The sequence below is a fragment of the Schistocerca gregaria genome, chromosome 9 (assembly GCF_023897955.1).
Source record: "Schistocerca gregaria isolate iqSchGreg1 chromosome 9, iqSchGreg1.2, whole genome shotgun sequence".
NCBI classification, from domain to species: Eukaryota; Metazoa; Arthropoda; class Insecta; order Orthoptera; family Acrididae; genus Schistocerca; species Schistocerca gregaria.
The window spans coordinates 257066445-257087098 of record NC_064928.1 but is presented as its reverse complement, the minus strand read 5'-3'; the positions used below and the strand labels follow the sequence as shown (position 1 = coordinate 257087098).

At 41.3% G+C, this 20654-nt stretch overlaps 1 protein-coding gene across 2 annotated transcripts in view; it reads left to right on the top strand.

Moving 5' to 3' along the window:
• Positions 1–19152: 19152 nt before the first annotated feature.
• The window catches only part of LOC126291651 (endoribonuclease Dicer-like), a 286500-nt gene continuing 284998 nt past the window's right edge, over positions 19153–20654 (top strand). The window contains exon 1 of one of the 2 annotated variants that reach the window (XM_049985218.1): positions 19153–19221. The gene's annotated coding sequence lies outside the window, so the exon portion shown is untranslated. The remainder of the gene's footprint in view (positions 19222–20654) is intronic. The other variant, XM_049985216.1, reaches the window with a different exon arrangement.

Sequence of the window (20654 nt, the reverse complement as noted above, 5' to 3'; positions counted from 1 at the left end):
TCGTGCACCCAGGTTTGTCGTTGAGTACACCATCGCAGGCGCTCCTGTCTCTGATGCAGCGTCAAGGGTAACAGCAGCCGTGGTCACTGAGCTGATAGTCCATGCTGCTGCAAACGTCGTCAAACTGTTCGTGCAGATGGTTGTTGTCTTGCAAAAGTCCCCATCTGTTGACTCAGGGATCGAGACGTGGATGCACGATCCGTTTCAGCCATGCGGATAAGATGCCTGTCATCTCGACTGCTAGTGATACGTGGCCGTTGGGATCCAGCACGGCATTCCGTATTACCCTCCTGAACCCACCGATTCCATATTCTGCCAACAGTCATTGGGTCTCGACCAACGCGAGCAGCAACGTCGTGATACGATAAACCGCAATCGCGATAGGCTACAATCCGACCTTTATCAAAGTTGGAAACGTGATGGTACGCAATTCTCCTGTTTACACGAGGCATCGCAACAACGTTTCACCAGGCAACGCCGGCCAACTGCTGTTTGTGTATGAGAATTCGGTTGAAAACTTTCCTCATGTCAGCACGTTGTAGGTGTCGCCACAGCCGCCAACCTTGTGTGAACGCTCTGAAAAGCTTATCATTTGCATATCACAGCACCTTCTTCCTGTCGGTTAAATTTTGCGTCTGTAGCACGTCATCTTCGTGGTGTAGCAATTTTAATGGCCAGTAGTGTACATCTATACTCTGCAAACCATTGTGAAGTGCATGGTAGAGGTTGTGATCTATTGTGCGAGTTATTAGGGTTTCCTCGCTTTCCATTCACATGTGCTGAACGAGGAGAATGATTGTTTCAATGCCTCTCTGCTTGCTGTAATTATTCTAGTGTTCTTCTAATGATCCCTATGTGGCATATACCTAGAGTCATCAGTTCTTGAAACTCCGTAAGTCGGTTTTCTATGAATGGTTCACATTCGTCAGCATCACTGTAACACTTTCTCGTGCCTCAAACAAACCTGTGACAGTTCGTCTTGCCATTCTCTGTACACGTTCAATATCCCCTGTTGGCCCCATATGGCACAGGCGCATACATTTGGACGATGTTCTAGAATGAATCACACATGGGATTTGTAAGCCACCTGTTTTGTAGACTGATTGTACTTCTCCGATATTCTACAAATAAACCGAAGTCTACTACCAGCTTTACCCACGACTGAATCTATGTGACAATTCCATTTCATATCCATACAAAATGTTACATACAGATGTTTGTATGAGTTGGCTGATTCCAACGGTGACTCACTGATGTTAACGTCATAGGATGCCACTTTCTTTCGTTTCGTGAACTGCAAAATTTTACATTTCTGAACATTTAGAGCAAGTTTGAAATGTTATCAAGATCTGACTGAATATTTATGCAGCTTCTTTCAGATAGTACTTCATTATAGATAACCGTATCATCTGCAATAATACTGTTTTACTATTAATACTGTCTGCAAGGTCGTTAATATACAACATGGTCAGCAAGGGTTCCAAAACACTTCCCTGGGGCACATACAAAGTTACTTCTACATCTGGCAATGACTTTCCATCCGAAATGACTCTCTGTCCTCACTATCCAAAAATTCTCAATCCAATCACAAATGTCGTTTGATACACCTTATGATCATACACTAAGCGTAGATGTGGCACTGAGTCAAATACCATTCGGAAATCAGGATTTGTATACAGCGTGTATCACAGTTAGTAGCGAGAACTGACAAGGGTGCACATGTACAAGGGAAAAAGGGAAGGGGGGCAACAAATTATAAGTTTCTTGTTTAGAAGAACGTTCTCGAACTGCTAAGAACACCGAACATAAAAAAAACACTAGTGCATCTCGTGGGCGTCCTATCAACCGCATAAAATTGCTCCTCTAACCATTTACAAGCTCTCTGATGGCGTGTACATGTATGAAGTTCCACTGACATCTGAGGTGTGTATGAAAACACATTGAACACAGACAATGTGTATGAAGTCAATCTGTCATCCGATCACATGTATGAAGTTACACTCACATCTGACCATGTGTATGAAGACACATTGATATTAATTCATGTGTATGAAGTTACACTGACATCTGACCACATGTATGAAATCGCACTGACATCTGGCCATGTGTATGAAGTCAAACTGACATCTGACCATGTGTGTCAAGTCAAACTGACATCCAACCGTGTGTATGAAGTTACACTGACATCTGACTGTGTGTATGAGGTCACTCTGACATCCAACCATATGAATGAAGTTACACTTACATCCATCCATGTGTATGAAGTCTCACTGACATCCAATTGTATGTATGAAGTTATACTGACATCCATCCATGTGTATGCAGTTACACTGACGTCTGACCATTTGTATAAAACTATACTGACATCTGACAATGTGTATGCACTTAACTGACATCCAAAAATGTATATGAAGGTACACTGACATCTGACTATGTGTATGGGGTCGCACTGACATCCAACCACGTGTATGAAATCAGTCTGACATGCAAACATTTGTAGGAAGTTACACTGACATCCGACCACATGTATGAAGTCACACTGACATCTGACCATGTGTATGGTGTTACACTGACATCCAACTGTGTGTACCAAGTTACACTGACAGCTGACCATTTGTATGAAATTATATTGACATCTGACCATGTGTATGAAATCAAACTGACATCCAACCGTGTGTATGAAGTTACACTGACATCCAACTATGTGTATGAAGTCACACTGACACCCAACCATGTTTATGAAGTCAGTCTGACATGCAGCCATTTGTAGGAATTTACAATGACATCCGATCACGTGTATGAAGTTACACTGATATCTGGCCACATATACGATGTCAATCTGCCATATGTATGAAGTCACAATGAAATCTGAGCATGTGTATGAAGTTATACTGACATCCAATCATGTGTGTGAAGGTATACTTACATCTAACCATGTGTATGAAGTCATGCTAACATCCAACTGTGTGTATGAAGTTGCACTAACATCTGACCATGTATGTAAAGGTACAATGAAGTCTGAACATGTCTTCTGGGTGCTTCACTTTTTGTTTCAGGTAATCTGTTTACTTGATGACAATGTGCACTGCCGTGTAAGTGAGAAAAATTGATCTGTATTTCTAGACTTAGTAAATACTGTAGTTTTGTTTGACGTCTTTTTTAATCTTCTTTAATAGTAGGTAATGACTCAGTTACAAAATTTCACACTTCATTGTGCTGTGAGTGGCCATCTTCATTCTAATGCTCATGTTAAGTGTAGGATTGCTAATAGTTGTCAACATTATTTTTCAATTAGTTCTCAGACATTGTATCCCTGTTTTCGTGAATCAACCAGGAGTAACAAGGTAATCTGGAATTCGCACTGACTAACGCCTGTGTGCACTTGGTACAGACTATATCATGGGCGTGTCTCATTTACTTGCGTAAGTTTTGCTGTTGTTACCAGCATTCTTTTTAGGAAATACTTAAAACAAAGCTCTTTTGATGAAGCCTATGTAACATCAACGAGATAAATTTTAGCTACAGTGCGACGAGGGGAAATTATGCCTCTAACAGTTATAAACATTATCTATCCAACATATGAAAAAACATTGTTAATGATGATAAATATTTATTATTTATATAATAATTTATATAATATTTTATGATGTATTGTATCATACAAAGACAATGATAATTGTAAATTCCTTTTATGATCTGCGTTTTGTCTTCCTTTGTTTTTACATTTTGTTGGTTGGCTTTTGTACGTTGCAGACGCAAGACGTGTATCAAACTGAGGTTTGTTAAGAAATTGTAATTATTTTTTAATTATTACTTAAGAATAGAGCTCATTATTATTATAAATATGAGTGGATAATTATTTGTAACTTTAATTCCTCTTTTAGTAAGCATTATCTGTGTTAATTATTTCTTTCCGCTCCAAGGAGCGCAGCCATTGATGATAGCGATTTGTATTGCGTTTTTGTCTGAGTTTTCCTTAGAAAAAAAATCAAATGTTTGCTTGATGAAGTCTAAATAGTGCACAATACGAAAGTAAAGTGTAATAAGCATTTCAAATACTTATCCTATTTGCTCTAACAATAGAAAGTCTCTCTGAATTGTCTGCCGCCATTTTAACAATTATCTCAGCGGCAAATTCAAATTACGCAACTCTGCAGACATAAATGCCGTAGGTAATAAAATTGTGTAAAAATAAATATGCACCGGTGGTCCCAAACTCATTTTAATGAAAATAATGTGAATCAGATTGGTTCTTTAAAAACAGTGCTCATAGCACGATACATATAACAAATTTTTTCTTGCTGATGTATGGAGCCGGAACTAATTACGCACGAGTTGCGAAGAATATTGTTTCAGGTAACATACGTCAGTGTTGTGCGCGACTGATATTCGGTGGTTTCGATGATCATTTTGCTGAAGATAACTGTTTCCATAATAATCAATAGTTGTATAGAATCTTTTGTACGAACTGTGATTTAGTGACACTTACACAACTTACAGACAACACTTTAACACAACGTTAACTTGGAGTTTTTTTAGCAGCTTGACCAAATCTTTAGCTGGGAGAAAAATTATTTAGTGATTACTCAATGTAATAAAATAAGATTATCATTTTCATTTCCAAATTAGTTAAATACGAAACCACTGAATGACACAGCGAACGCCACACCTACCTGAAATATCTGGTCCCTGCTGTTTCCATTCCCTTCTACGCAGTCCGGTTACATCAATGTGACCAACTCCTCTGTTCGACGTCAATGAACAATAACCACTCACAGACAGCAGGTTCCAGCACTAGCACCAGACTGTATATAGAGCGAATGGGAGGGACTCATGAAACAGTGCAGTCGTTGTCGTAATGTGGAATCAGAGCAATTTATCTGACTTCCAAAAGGGCATAAACAAATGCTTTCAGCCCAAGAGTGGAAGCATTTCCGAAACGGCCAAGTTTATAAACTGTTGGCGGTCTGCTGTAGTTAAAGCATTATGTGCGTGGCAAAATGGCTGTATCGAATGCTAGTCCTGAGGCAACTGTGGTACACCGCAGGCCATAGACGACAGGGGTGAACGAAGCCTGTGGAGATGTGTACAGGAGGATGGACGACGAAGTGTTGAGCAAATGACCACCCAGATGAATCGAGGGGCTATCTCCAGTGTCTCCTCAACTGGAAAGCTGGAGTTTGCACGCCAATAGCGCGACTGGAGCTCAATTGAGTGGCGGCAGGTGACCTTCTCAGGTGAACCACGTTCTATGCTCCATCTGACAGACAGCTGTTAGATCGTCGGAAGGATACAGTCCAGAGGATGGAGCTTTATGGTCTGGAGGATGTTTTCGTGGCACTCCCTACGTGATCTCGTCATTCTAGAAGGCACAATGAAACAACACAAGTATGCATCTACAGGGTGTTACAAAAAGGTACGGCCAAACTTTCAGGAAACATTCCTCACACACGAAGAAAGAAAATACGTTATGTGGACATGTGTCCGGAAACGCTTACTTGACATGTTAGAGCTCATTTTATTACTTCCCTTCAAATCACATTAATCATGGAATGGAAACACACAGCAACAGAACGTACCAGCGTAACTTCAAACACTTTGTTACAGGAAATATTCAAAATGTCCTCCTTTAGCGAGGATACATGCATCCACCCTCCATCGCATGGAACCCCATATGCGCTGATGCAGCCCTGGAGAATGGAGTGTTGTATCACAGCCGTCCACTATACGAGCACGAAGAGTCTCTATATTTCGTACCGGGGTTGCGTAGACCAGAGCTTTCGAATGCCCCCGTGAATGAAAGTCAAGAGGGTTGAGGTCAGGAGAGCGTGGAGGCCACGGAATTGGTCAGCCTCTACCAATCCATCAGTCACCGAATCTGTTGTTGAGAAGCGTACGAACACTTCGACTGAAATGTGCAGAAGCTCCATCGTACATGAACCACATGTCGTGTCGTACTTGTAAAGGTACATGTTCCAGCAGCACAGGTAGAGTATCCCGTATGAAATCATGATAACGTGCTCCATTGAGCGTAAGTGGAAGAACATGCCTGCCCAAACGTTCACAGACAATCTGTGTTGATGACATGATTGCACAATTGCGTGAGGATTTTCGTCAGCCCACACATGTTGTTGTTCTTGTGGTCTTCAGTCCTGATACTGGTTTGATGCAGCTCTCCATGCTACTCTATCCTGTGCAAGCTTCTTCATCTCCCAGTACTTAGTGCAACCTACATCCTTCTGAATCTGCTTAGTGTATTCATCTCTTGGTCTTCCTCTGCAATTTTTACCCTCCACACTGCCCTCCAATGCTAAATTTGTGATTCCTTGATGCCTCTAAACGTGTCCTACCAACCGGTCCCTTCTTTTTGTCAAGTTGTACCACAAACTCCTCTTCTCCCCAATTCTATTCAATACCTCCTCATTAGTTATGTGATCTACCCATCTAATCTTCAGCATTCTTCTGTAGCACCACATTTCGAAAGCTTCTATTCTCTTCTTGTCCAAACTATTTATCGTCTACTTTTCACGTCCATACATGGCTACACTGCATACTGCACTGCATACAAATGCTTTCAGAAACGACTTCCTGACACTTAAATCTATTCTCGATGTTAACAAATTTCTCTTCTTCAGAAACGATTTCTTTGCCATTGCCTGTCTACATTTTATGTCCTCTCTACTTCGACCATCATCAGTTATTTTACTTCCTAAATAGCAAAACTCCTTTACTACTTTACCCACACTTGTTGATTGTGAAAATTTACAATTTGATCACATTGGTATGTAGCCTCATCCGTAAAGAGATCATTTGCACTGAAACGAGGATTGACACATTGTTGGATGAACCATTCGCAGAAGTGTACCTGTGGAGGCCAATCAGCTGCTCAGCTGCTGATAGTGCCTGCACACGCTGCATATGGTACAGAAACAACTGGTTCTCCCGTAGCACTCTCCATACAGTGACGTGGTCAACGTTACCTTGTACAGCAGCAACTTCTCTGACGCTGGCATTAGGGTTATCGTCAACTGCACGAAAAATTACCTCGTCCATTGCAGGTGTCCTCGTCGTTCTAGGTCTTCCCCAGTCGCGAGTCATAGGCTGGAATGTTCCGTGCTCCCTAAGACGCCGATCAATTGCTTCGAACGTCTTCCTGTAGGGACACCTTCGTTCTGGAAATCTGTGTCGATACAAACGTACCGCGTCACGGCTATTGTCCCGTGCTAATCCATACATCAAATGGGCATCTGCCAACTCCGCATTTGTAAACATTGCACTGACTGCAAAACCACGTTCTTGTAGAACACTAACCTGTTGATGCTACATACTGATGTGCTTGATGCTAGTACTTTAGAGCAATGAGTCGCATGTCATCACAAGCATCGAAGTCAACATTACCTTCCTTCAACTGGGCCAACTGGCGGTGAATCGAGGAAGTACAGTACATACTGACGAAACTAAAATGAGCTCTAACATGGAAATTAAGCGTTTCCAGACACATGTCCACATAACATCTTTTCTTTATTTGTATGTGAGGAATGTTTCCTGAATGTTTGGTTGTATCTTTTTGTAACACCCTGTATACTTGGAGACCAACTCCAACATGCACTTTACTTTCCCTCGACGTGATGGCATCTACCAGCAGGGCAATGCGAGTGTCACACTGTGGTTTCAAGAGTACTGGGATGAGTGTTCCCATGGTCGCCAAACATCCAATCGAGAAAACGTGGCACGAGCTAGATAGGTTGTTCAAGTCATGGACCCTCAACCGAGAAACCCAGCACAGCTGGGCACAGCACTGGAGTTGGTTTGGTTTCTCACCTCAGTCGGTGCCAACCAGAATATCACTCTGGTACCGTGTGCCTCGGAATTTGAATCCCCGCCAGGGGACGTCGAAGACCCCTAGAGGTCTCTGCACCATCGCGCCTTAAGCTGTGGCGACGCGCGCCTCCCGGCCCGCTATTAGTGGGAGGGCGCCACAGTGGAACACGTGGTCCCAGCGGCCAATAGCGGCGCCCCTGATAGAGTACTTAAGCGCCTGCCTCTCGCTCGGCCAGCCAGTCTAACATTGTGTACGTCTCTGGACACACCGCCTCGCCTTAGACAGGTTATTACTTTTTATTTATTTATTTATTTATTGTTCCCTGGGACCAAATTAAGGAGAAGTCTCCATGGTCATGGAGCGAGTCAATACATAAAATTATAACACGATAGTAGAAACAGATAAAATGAAATATAAGAAACGCATTCAGGCGACTATTCGTAAGTTTAAATAAAGAAAATCAACTATGTAACACTGGAATTTGCTTAATTTTTCAGCTCTTCCAGGAGCTCCTCGACAGAATAGAAGGAGTGAGCCATGAAAACTCTTCAGTATGGACTTAAAAGTGTTTGGGCTACTGCTAAGATTTTTGAGTTCTTGTAGCTAACACTTGGTTTAAGAATCACGAAAGAAGGTTGTATACGTGGAAGAACCCTGGAGATACTAAAAGGTATCAAATAGATTATATAATGGTAAGACAGAGATTTAGGAACCAGGTTTTAAGTTGTAAGACATTTCCAGGGGCAGATGTGGACTCGGACCACAATCTATTGGTTATGACCTGTAGATTAAAACTGAAGAAACTGCATAAATGTGGGAAATTAAGGAGATGGGACCTGGATAAACTGAAAGAACCAGAGGTTGTACAGAGTTTCAGGGAGAGCATAAGGGAACAATTGACAGGAATAGGGGAAAGAAATACAGTAGAAGAAGAATGGGTAGCTTTGAGGGATGAAGTAGTGAAGGCAGCAGAGGATAAAGTAGGTAAAAAGATGAGGGCTGCTAGAAATCCTTGGGTAACAGAAGAAATATTGAATTTAATTGATGAAAGGAGAAAATATAAAAATGCAGTAAATGAAGCAGGCAAAAAGGAATACAAACGTCTAAAAAATGAGATCAACAGGAAGTGCAAAATGGCTAAACAGGGATGGCTAGAGGACAAATGTAAGGATGTAGAAGCTTATCTCACTAGGGGTAAGATAGATACTGCCTACAGGAAAATTAAAGAGACCTTTGGAGAGAAGAGAACCACGTGTATGATTATCAAGAGCTCAGATGGCAACCCAGTTCTAAGCAAAGAAGGGAAGGCAGAAAGGTGGAAGGAGTATATAGAAGGTTTATACAAGGGTGATGTACTTGAGGACAATATTATGGAAATGGAAGAGGATGTAGATGAAGACGAAATGGGAGATACGATACTGCATGAAGAGTTTGACAGAGCACTGAAAGACCTGAGTCGAAAGAAGGCCCCCGGAGTAGACAACATTCCATTAGAACTACTGACGGCCTTGGGAGAACCAGTCATGACAAAACTCTACCAGCTGGTGAGCAAGATGTATGAGACAGGCGAAATACTCTCAGACTTCAAGAAGAATATAATAATTCCAATCCCAAAGAAGGCAGGTTCTGACAGATGTGAAAATTACCGAACTATCAGTTTAATAAGTCACAGCTGCAAAATACTAACGCGAATTCTTTACAGACGAATGGAAAAACTGGTAGATGCGGACCTCGGGGAGGATCAGTTTGGATTCCGTCGAAATCTTGGAACACGTGAGGCAATACTAACCTTACGACTTATCTTAGAAGAAAGATTAAGAAAAGGCAAACCTACGTTTCTAGCATTTGTAGACTTAGAGAAAGCTTTTGACAATGTTGACTGGAATACTCTTTTTCAAATTCTAAAGGTGGCAGGGGTAAAATACAGGGAGCGAAAGGCTATTTACAATTTGTACAGAAACCAGATGGCAGTCATAAGAGTCGAGGGGCATGAAAGGGAAGCAGTGGTTGGGAAAGGAGTGAGACAGGGTTGTAGCCTCTCCCCGATGTTATTCAATCTGTATATTGAGCAAGCAGTAAAGGAAACAAAAGAAAAATTTGGAGTAGGTATTAAAATTCATGGAGACGAAGTAAAAACTTTGTGGTTCGCCGATGACATTGTAATTCTGTCAGAGACGGCAAAGGACTTGGAAGAGCAGTTGAATGGAATGGACAGTGTCTTGAAAGGAGGATATAAGATGAACATCAACAGAAGCAAAACGAGGATAATGGAATGTAGTCAAATTAAATCGGGTGATGCTGAGGGAATTAGATTAGGAAATAAGACACTTAAAGTAGTAAAGGAGTTTTGCTATTTAGGAAGTAAAATAACTGATGATGGTCGAAGTAGAGAGGATATAAAATGCACACTGGCAATGGGAAGGAAAGCGTTTCTGAAGAAGAGAAATTTGTTAACATCGAATATAGATTTAAGTGTCAGGAAGTCATTTCTGAAAGTATTTGTTTGGAGTGTAGCCATGTATGGAAGTGAAACATGGACGATAACTAGTTTGGGCAAGAAGAGAATAGAAGCTTTCGAAATGTGGTGCTACAGAAGAATACTGAAGATAAGGTGGATAGATCACGTAACTAATGAGGAGGTATTGAATAGGATTGGGGAGAAGAGAAGTTTGTGGCACAACTTGTCTAGAAGAAGGGATCGGTTGGTAGGACATGTTTTAAGGCATCAAGGGATCACAAATTTAGCGTTGGAGGGCAGCGTGGAGGGTAAAAATCGTAGAGGGCGACCGAGAGATGGGTACACTAAGCAGATTCAGAAGGATGTAGGTTGCAGTAGGTACTGGGAGATGAAGCAGCTTGCAAAGGATAGAGTAGCATGGAGAGCTGCATCAAACCAGTCTCAGGACTGAAGACAACAACAACAACAACGTGGTAGCTTATTGAAAATGGATGAAGCAAAATAGTGCACTCCTTTCTGCACAAGAGTCAAGGAAGTACATTCCACATGCAGATTTCATTTCTCCCTAGTATTAACTGAATGAAAGCTGCTAACTCTTGGCAGTAAGCTAATATTGCCAACAACAAACGATGTTAAAGAAAATATATACTGTGAGGGCAATGTCAGAACTCCCAGACTATTGAATAGGGGTCGACAAGAGGTTGTCGTACTTACACCACACATAGCTCGAACAGCCCATTTTTGAGCCAAAAATACCCTTTTTGAATAAGAAGAATTGCCCCAAAAAATAATACCATATTACATAAGCGTATGAAAATATGCGAAGTAGACTACTTTTCGTGTTGAACTGTCACTTATTTCAGATACTGTTCTAATGGTAAATAAAGCAGCATTTAGTTTCTGAACAAGATCCTGAACATGAGCTTTCCACAACAGCTATCTATCCGAACGCCTAGGAACTTGAACTGTTCCGTCTCGTTTGTAATATGCCCATTGTGTCTGATCAAAATATCTGTTCTTGTTGACTTGTGAGTTAGAAACTGCAAAAACTGAGTCTTACTGTGATTTAGCATCAAATTATTTTCCACAAGTCACCAACTTATTTCATGAACTACATTATTTGATACTGTTTCAATATTACACACACGATCCTTCACTACCAAGCTGGTGTCATCAGCTAACAGAAATATTTTTAAATTACCTGTAATACTAATTTATAAAAATAAGAAACGGCAGTGGCTCCAGCACCGACCCTTGGGGAACACCCCACTTAACAGTGCCCCATTGGGACTGAACATCACTACCTCTCTCAATATTGCGGAGTATTACCTTCTTGTTCTGTGTATGAGTGGACTGGTAGTTAGGCTTCCTTGAGACTCTGTTGTTCTTGTTGTTCGTTCTGTCCTTTGTTGGTCACGTCCATCCTCTCCCGTTCTGTTGTCCCACCGTGCTTTCTGTCACTTCAACCCCACAACCGTTCCAGTCGCAGTTACAACAATCACTGACTCTGACTCAGTCTGACAAGTGTGACTGGACAGTGTATATTACTAAGTGAATAAGTTCTAGTTGATGGCTGCCTGTCTTACTGCTCCCAGGGGCAACAACAATCTCGTTTTCAGTATTTCATGCAAGTATTTATCGAACTCAAAAATTTAAAGCTCTATCTTGATCTGCTCATTAAGAGGTGTAATCTTAGGTAACAGGTTCAGTTCACAAAGGGAGGCCACAACGTTGGGGTTACAGGTTTACTTCAAAGTGCACCTTCAGTAGGCCATTAAAACGACGTAATGTGCAAGTAGGAAGGTGTACTGCTCTGGTAATTACGAGAAAATCGCAAGTGAATCTTACACTTCTATTATGTAATTGATGTACCTGTGGCCAGGTGCCAGACGTTATTACATGTTGGTGAAGTGCCTAGTGTTCGAGATTCGTAAAGCAAACCCGTATCAGATGATGGTTTGACTCCTACTCAAACTTAATTGTTAACCTACATTTTCTTCATCACTAGTCATACTTTTTAAAATTTATACCACATTTTAGAGGTAATATTATTAAAAAAAGTCTATTTGCACGAAGTTTTAGTGAATTTCATGTTATTTGACTACTTGCTATTTGTGGCTATCGACAAGTAAACGAAGAAACGCATAGAAGCCGGCCACTGTGACCGAGCCGCTACAGTCTGGAACCGAGCGACCGCTACGGCCGCAGGTTCGAATCCTGCCTTGGGCATGGATGTGTGTGATGTCCTTAGGTTAGTTAGGTTTAAGTAGTTCTAAGTCTAGGGGACTGATGACCTCAGATGTTAAGTCCCATAGTGCTCAGAGCCATTTGAAACACATAGAGTTTTCCTGACAATGTATGCCTGCCGTGATTTGCGAAATCCCTTATACATGCAATCTCGTAAGGTACCCAGAACTACTTTACACATCAACACTTGAACAGCAGACTCAAAGGAAGACCTGTATGGCAATGAGATGTTGCTGATATAGAAACACCTAATTGTGTAGGTGCAAATTTTTTTTAATATCACAAAGCTTACAGTTGTGCTATAGACATGAGGGTTTGAGCGGTAGTCGAACGGTTTGTCTTTCTAAGTTCTATCGCTAACCACTTCACCACCATGAACTCTAACATTGCAACCTATGCACAGATACATAACAGATGCATAAGATTTCTCTTGCTATTTTCTCGGAATTGCCACAGTAGTACACATTACTACTTGTACATTATGCTGTTCTAATGGTCTACTAAAGTTGTACAAAGTTTGAAGTAAATCCGTGATCCCAACGTCGTCGCCACTCCTTGTCAGTAAGACAAGCGTTACAGTTAGAAACCGTGCAGATACGAGGGCTATTCAGAAAGTAGGGAACGTTTCCTTCTGACGCCGCTAGGCGCGCCCCGATCGCGTGTATTTTGGTACGTGTGTGCTCGGCAACTCGGTCGGCATCCATCCGTGACGGCGCGAACGTCTCTGCGCGTCTGGCTTTTTTTGATATTCGAATGTGAAATGTGCGCTGCGATAGAAAATCCCGCCAGTTGTGAGGTGCGGTCTGTGATACGGTTTTTGTTGGCAAAAAACCTAAAACCTATAGAAATTTATCGTTAACTGTGCGCAGTGTACGGAAACAACGTAAAATGTGAATTTTCCGTCCGGAAAGGTGCATTCGGTTTAAAAATGGCCGAACCAACGTTCATGATGAAGAGAAGAGTGGACGCCCGAGCATGTGACTGATGATCTTGTCGCTGTAGTTGATGTAACGACTCGTGAAAACTGTCACATCACAATAACAGAGCTTTCACTTTCTTTTCCACAAGTTTCATGGACTTTGTTATTTGAAATTGTCACTCAAAAGTTTCGCTACCACAAATTTTGTGCACGATTGGTGCCCAAAATACTTACAGAGCACCATAAAGAACAGAGAATGTGGGCCCAAAAACATGTGATTCATTACTGCATCGAATCATAACCGATGACGAAACTTGGGTGAAACAAGTCAACTGCCAAACAAAACTACAGTCCATGCAGTGGGTGCACACATAGTCCACCACCCACCTTAAAAAACCAAGAAAATGTTTGCAAACCTTGTCAGCAAGGAAGCTGATGGCGACAGTGTTTTGGATTGGGCAAGGTGTGCCTCTTATTGATTTTCTCGAACGTGAAGCAACCATAAATTCTGTCCAGTATTGTCAAACTTTGCACAGCCTTAGAACAGCAGTTCAAAACTAACGTCGGGGAAAGCTGACGTCCAAAATTTTCTTTGTGCACGGCAGTGCCCTACTTCACATGGCAAACCACACTAAAGAAATCCTTAATTCATTCAGATGGGAAACTTTCCCTCATGCGCCCTACAGCCCCGATCCTTCACCAAGCGACTTCCACTTGTTTCCCGAAATTAAGAACTGGCTAGCAACGCGGCGCTTTGATGACCACTCGGAGCTCCAGGCTGGCGTGAGTCACTGGCTGAAGTCTCAGGCGGCAGAATTTTACGATGAAGGTCTTACAAAGATTCTCCACCACTATGATAATTGCCTCAATGTGTTTGGTGACTATGTGGAAAAATTAGTATGTCAGTCGCTCTTTCAGACGTATATAACAAAGTGTATTTCTTGTACTTAGTTTTTTTTTCCATGCCAAAACGTTCCCTACTTTTTGAACAGCCCTCGTATATATATAAACGCTTTGCATCACCCCTGTTCCCAGAACTTGTGAATATAGACATTGACTGTGGATATTGTATCACAGGCACAGTCCCTTTGACTCAGAGACGTCACTAAACCCGCCCAAAGATGTAAGCAACCATGCATGAACAGCGCCTATTATACGGAGGTAGTCCGACAGCCAATCAGTTCCAGTTACCAGAAAAGAGGTACATGGTTCGTGTTGTCTGTAGTTCAACCATGCCTAGACTGTCAATACCGCGATCCGATTGCGTCTGCATTGTTACTTTGTGCCAGGAAGGGCTTTCAGCAAGGAAAGTGTCCAGGCGTCTCGGAGTGAACCAAAGCGATGTTGTTCCGACATGGAGGAGATACAGAGAGACAGAACTCTCGATGACATGCCTCGCTCAGGCCGCCCAAGGGCTACTACTGCAGTGGATGACCGCTACCTACGGATTATGGCTCGGAGGAACACTGACAGCAACGCCACCGTGTTTAATAATGCTTTCGTACAACCACAGGACGTCGTGTTACAACTCAAAATGTGCGCAATAGGGTGCACGATACGCAACTTCACGTACGTGGTGAGATCCATATTTGCAACCACTACATCGTGCAGCGCGGCACAGATAGGCCCAACAACAAACCGAATGAACCGCTCAGGATTAGCCTCAGGTTCTCTTCTCCGATTAGTGTCACATGTGCCTTCAACCATACAATCGTCGGAGACGTGTTTGGAGGCAACCCGTTTAGGCTGAAAGCCTTGGACACACTGTCGAGCGAGTGCAGTAATGTGGAGGTTCCCTGCTGTTTTGGGGTGGCATTATGTGGGCCGACGTACGCCGCTGGTGGTCACGGAAGGCGACATAATGGCTGTGCGATACGTGAATGCCATTCTTCCGACCAATAGTGCAACCAAATCGGCAGCATATTGGCGAGCCATTCGTCTTCATGGACGAAAATTCGCGTCGCCACCGTGCATTTCTTGTGAATAACGACATCGCTCGACTAGACTGGCCAGAATATTCTCCAGACATGAACCCTATCGACATACCTGGGATGGATTGAAAATGGCTGTTTATGGACGACGTGACCACCAACCATTCTGAGGGATCTACGCCGAATCGCCGTTGAGGAGTGGGACGATCTGCACCAACAGTGCCTTGAAGAACTTGTGGATCGTATGCCACGACGAATACAGCCTGCATCAACGCAAGAGGACGTACTACTGGGTGTTAGAAATACCGGTGTGTACGGCAATCTGGATCACCACCTCTGAAGGTCTTGTTGTATGGTGATACAACATTCAATGTGTAGTTTTCTCAACCTGTAAAAAGGGTGGAAATGATGTTCATGTTGATCTCTATTCCACTTTTCTGTACAAGTTCCGGAACTCTCGCAACCGCAGTAATGCAAAACTTTTTTTGCTATATAAATCGAGGCATCGAATTCACTTCGTGCAAATACCCGACCTACATCCATCCAGTGATTGAAAATCAGACCTCTTATAGACTTACAGGAAACCTTATACACGTTTTCAAGCCTTATCTTAACTTTTACATGGTTAAAGTAAATACCTAACACGTTCACTCATTTGCAAAATAAACAGAATTTTTTTATACATGTGAGTTCAATTCTTTAAAGAATTATTTATTGATGACATTACATAACGCTAATTAAGAAGCTCAAATGCTTAACATTAGTTTCAAACGTTTCTTTACAAACGAAAGTCTAGGAGAATTGGCCCAATTTAATCCTTGTGCCGCTGGAAAGATGAATGAAATAAGTATTAGTGTCAGTGGTCTTGAGAAACAGCTGAAATCGTTACAATTGAAGAAAGCTGCTGGCCTTGATGGAATCCCTGTCAGCTTCTATACTGAATTTACTTAGCCCATCTTCTTACTATAATCTGTCACAAAGCCCTCAAACAAAAAACCATGCCCAGTTCTTGGAAAAAGGCACAGGTCACATGCGTCTACAAGAGGGGAAGTAGAAATTATTACCGTTCAATATCTGTGACATTGTTTTGTTGTAGAATCATAGAACATATTCTGAGGTCATACATAATCAGCCATCTTGAGCAGAATGAATTAGCATGTTATCTTGCATGGAAAGTCATCGTTAAATGTAGAAGTAGCTTCGGTGTGCCGCAAGGAAGCGTGTTGGGGCCTTGCTGTCTTGCTGTTCATATTGCATATTAATGATCTTGCAGACAATATTAATAGTAAAATAAAGCTTTTTGCAGATGATGCAGTTATCTGTAATGAGGTACTATCTGAAAGAAGCTGCATAAATATTCAGTTAGATCTTGATAAGATTACAATCTGGTGTAGAGATTGGGAACTTGATCTAAATGTTGAGAAATGTAAAATTTTGCACTTCACAAATCGAAAAACGTATATTCTATAACTATAATGTCGATGAGTTACTGTTGGAATCGGTCAACTCATCAAATACCAGGGTATAACACTTTGCAGGAATATGAAATGGAATGGTTATGTAGGTTCAGTCGTGGCTAAAGCAGATGGTAAACTTCAGTTTATTGGTAGAGTACTGGGGAAGTACAATCAGTCTACAAGGGAGACTGCTTACAAATCACTCGGATGATAAGTTCTAGAATATTGCTCAGGTGGTGAGACCTGTACCAAATAGGACTGGCAGGGAATATTGAATGAACACAGAGAAGGGCAGCACGAATGGTCACAGGTTTGTTTAATCTGTGGGAGCGTGTCACAGAGATACTGAAGGAACTGAACTGAACTCTTGAAGATAGGCGTAAACTGTCCTGAGAAAGTCTACCAACCAAGTTCCAAGAACTGACTTAAAATGATTAGTCTAAGTATATACTACAACCCCCTACACATCGCTCACTTAGGGATTGTGAGGATAAGATTGGAATAATTACTGCGTGCACAGAGGCAGTCAGTGAGTCATTCTTCCTGCACTCCACACGTAAATGGAGTACGAAGAAACTCAAATAACTGGTACAGTGGAAAGTACCCTCTGCCATGCTTCTCACGGTAGTTTGCAGAGTATAGATGTAGATTTAGAAGATGTATACTAGTCATCTGAAATCTAACAAGAAAAACAGTTGTCAGTTTGCAAAATCATTAACACATACTAATAACCGTTTTTTCGTCTCCAAGTCATTTTTACGGTCAGAGTAGGAATGGCAAAATCCGTCGAAAAACGATTGAACCCACAGCTGGTATACAAAACAATGTAAAGAAAAGCTGTCCTCATCTTGAAGGTTGGTTTGAGTCACACAGTGCATTACTAGGTATTGTCGATTAGAGGTGATACACCCTTGACTTAATTCAATTTTGGACTACAAGATATGTTTTGGAGGAGAGACGTAAATGTTAAAGTTAATTCCTAGTCCCTTCGCAACTCGCCATTTGCTGCATTAACAAACCACTCTAAGAGGGGATAAAAATCCAACGACCGACGCGATACCGACCTAAACCTTTGTATTCGTAGTCAGGCACTTCTCCACGACTTTTTTCTCTTTTTCTTCCTTTTCTGAAAACTCAGTTTCCTAAATTAGTATGTTTCCTGACTAGTAATTTTCTCCTCCAGCAACTAAAATTTTCTTCTAGAATAGATGCAGTTCTGTATTAAATATTCTGGATGAAGTTTATGTTAAATTACTAGAATTAGTATGTAACTCATTGTTAAAAATCTATATTCAGCAGTTAAAATTTTTGGGAACAAAGTAATAATTTAAGTAGAAAATTGTAACAATAAAAGGAAACTTTCATAGGCGTTAATTTTTTTAGCTTTAATACTTAACTTTCTTCTTTTCAAGTAAAGCATTTTTCTGTCTGTCTTGCTTCAGTCCTCCTGTGAGTGATCCTATTCCATTTCTTTCGTGTATTATTTCCTGGATGATACTGAATACTTTTTTAAGTTACCGACCATTTTGTTTTCCAGACACTTTCCCATGTATTTAATTCAGCTGGTAAATATAACGTCCTAGTTTATATTAACTGCCGATCTGTAACAGCATAATTACCCTGTAACCATATTACAGTGTTATTTTTGTGGTATGGTAAATGTGGTGTCTGGCCTAAGTAGACTATATGTCATGTAGTTGGTTTCGAAAATTTAAGCCATAGATGGTTTCAAACCCGGGACCCAAGACATTTGGGGGCCACGACTGCTATAGATATTAAAATATGGGCACATTTTTTTACACCTTGCGGTATCAGAAGCGACCATGAAATCCTGTGCAGAATTGGAAAAGAAGTTGCTTTCTTAATATAAGTCACATGCGGAGCAACGTGCGGTGGATTAATTTGTTGTTTGATAATACGGCGCAAAAATGACTGATCACTGCGCCGTCGGTTATCGCTTCCTTACTGAGAATGATATATGTCGATCAGAACTCGATAAGTGGAAGAAGGGGAATCACCAGCTGATTTGCCATACTGTTACGAAAGAGCACAAACCTGTACCAAGAAGTGCGAATTCATGACTCACCTATAAAATTAGCGCCTACAGGTGTAGTAATGCAGAAACAACATCCGCTACTACCTCTAAGATCGAAACAGAGTTTCGTGGCCATAATTCGCATTCTGTTCACAGTGTCTTTACGCTTGCTGTAGTTAATCATCAATCATATTTGGAATAAGCCCGATAAAATGTTTTTATTGACGTCCAGGTACAATGCAATCATTTGTCAGAGTGGCTAACTTGCTCGTTGGCACGGTGGTGTTTTCATAGGTTGCACACGTGTAGTCATATCTTTGGAGTCGCGGTATGGTGAAGATAGAACCCGGAGGTGGGTAGAAAATTGTTGATTGTAGATGATAAATGTTAACGGAACATGCACTGCTTCCCCCAAGAACGAGACTTTCCATGTTATGAAGAGTTTCATTTGGTTGTGTTTCGAAATTTGCGTATATCTGTTCCAATCCATAGATGCGTGTCCCGGTGGATTGTTTATGTTGTTCATTAAGTGATGGAAGAGTGTAACTTCGAGCGTAAAAATTATGACAATTCCAATTTAAATAATATATGTCGCTATTGAAATTGCGTTTTGATTTTGATGTGTTACGGCACCTGAGAATACGTTAACAACTTTGTTGTTGACATATACATGTCATCTCATTACCGGAACTGTCGACCGATTTGTATATGTGGGTGGGAAATCCCCGTCGTGTCGACATTTCCAGAATAGAAGTCATTTGGAGGTCTCCATAATTTTTAGCGAGTTTCAAAGAAGAAGAAGAAGAAAATGCCTTGCGGCCTCCTGTTTATCAGTAGCGCTAGTAACTCTGTTTAATAACATCCCGTTTCGTGTTGCATTTTGCAACATTACTAATTTCGATAGGAAATTGAACTGCAGATAATTGCAGCACGTGCTAGCGCTGATGTGTGTTTCACAAGTGTGGAAATTTGTAAATGCATACAACGAAGGCTTCTGTTCCTATATAACATATTGAGCCCATTTGTAGCAGATTGGATTCGGTAGTGCATTATTTAGATAGTTATCTAGAGAGAGATTTTTTTGGGGGCGGGGAGGAAGCAGACACGCACGATAAACACGTAATTCACTTGGCGAGCAGATAAATCTTACGTCATACTACCAGCAGAATAATTAACTGGGATCCGATAGCATGGAGATCTACTGTTTTAATAAATAGCATTGTAGATCTAAATGTAGACATAGCCATTTCATCATAAGTGACGTTATGAATGAACAGTATTTCTGTGATGCCACGAATTAGGTGTATTTTGTTGTTCTGTCATTATGACTAATTACTTTAATTCTTCGTATTCAGTTTTTTTTAACCATAATCTTGCTGTGGGTAGGTGCCAGCCAGTAAATTCATACGTCAAAAGTGCAGTCATCAATCAGTCTTAGGATTCTTTTCAGTCACATGTAATTCTGTCACCTCTGGCAGTGACTTGTATAGGACTATGTAACATATTCAGAATTGCACTTTGCCTCATAGTCCATGCTAAACTGCAGGGCCACATATTATTGAATTGGTAAATCTGGTCAAAGGTAGGAAGAAGGCAAAGGCATACCACATTGAATAGGATTGTGACCAGTCAGGCACTGCAGCATTCAGATCAGCCTACAGGTTGAGATCTGATTTACCTTAAACAGAAATTAGCGGACAGACCACTACTTTCATTACATTCCGTATTAATTAAAAAATGCAAAAAATGGGCAGTCAGTATACTTCATGATGACCTGTTTCAGTG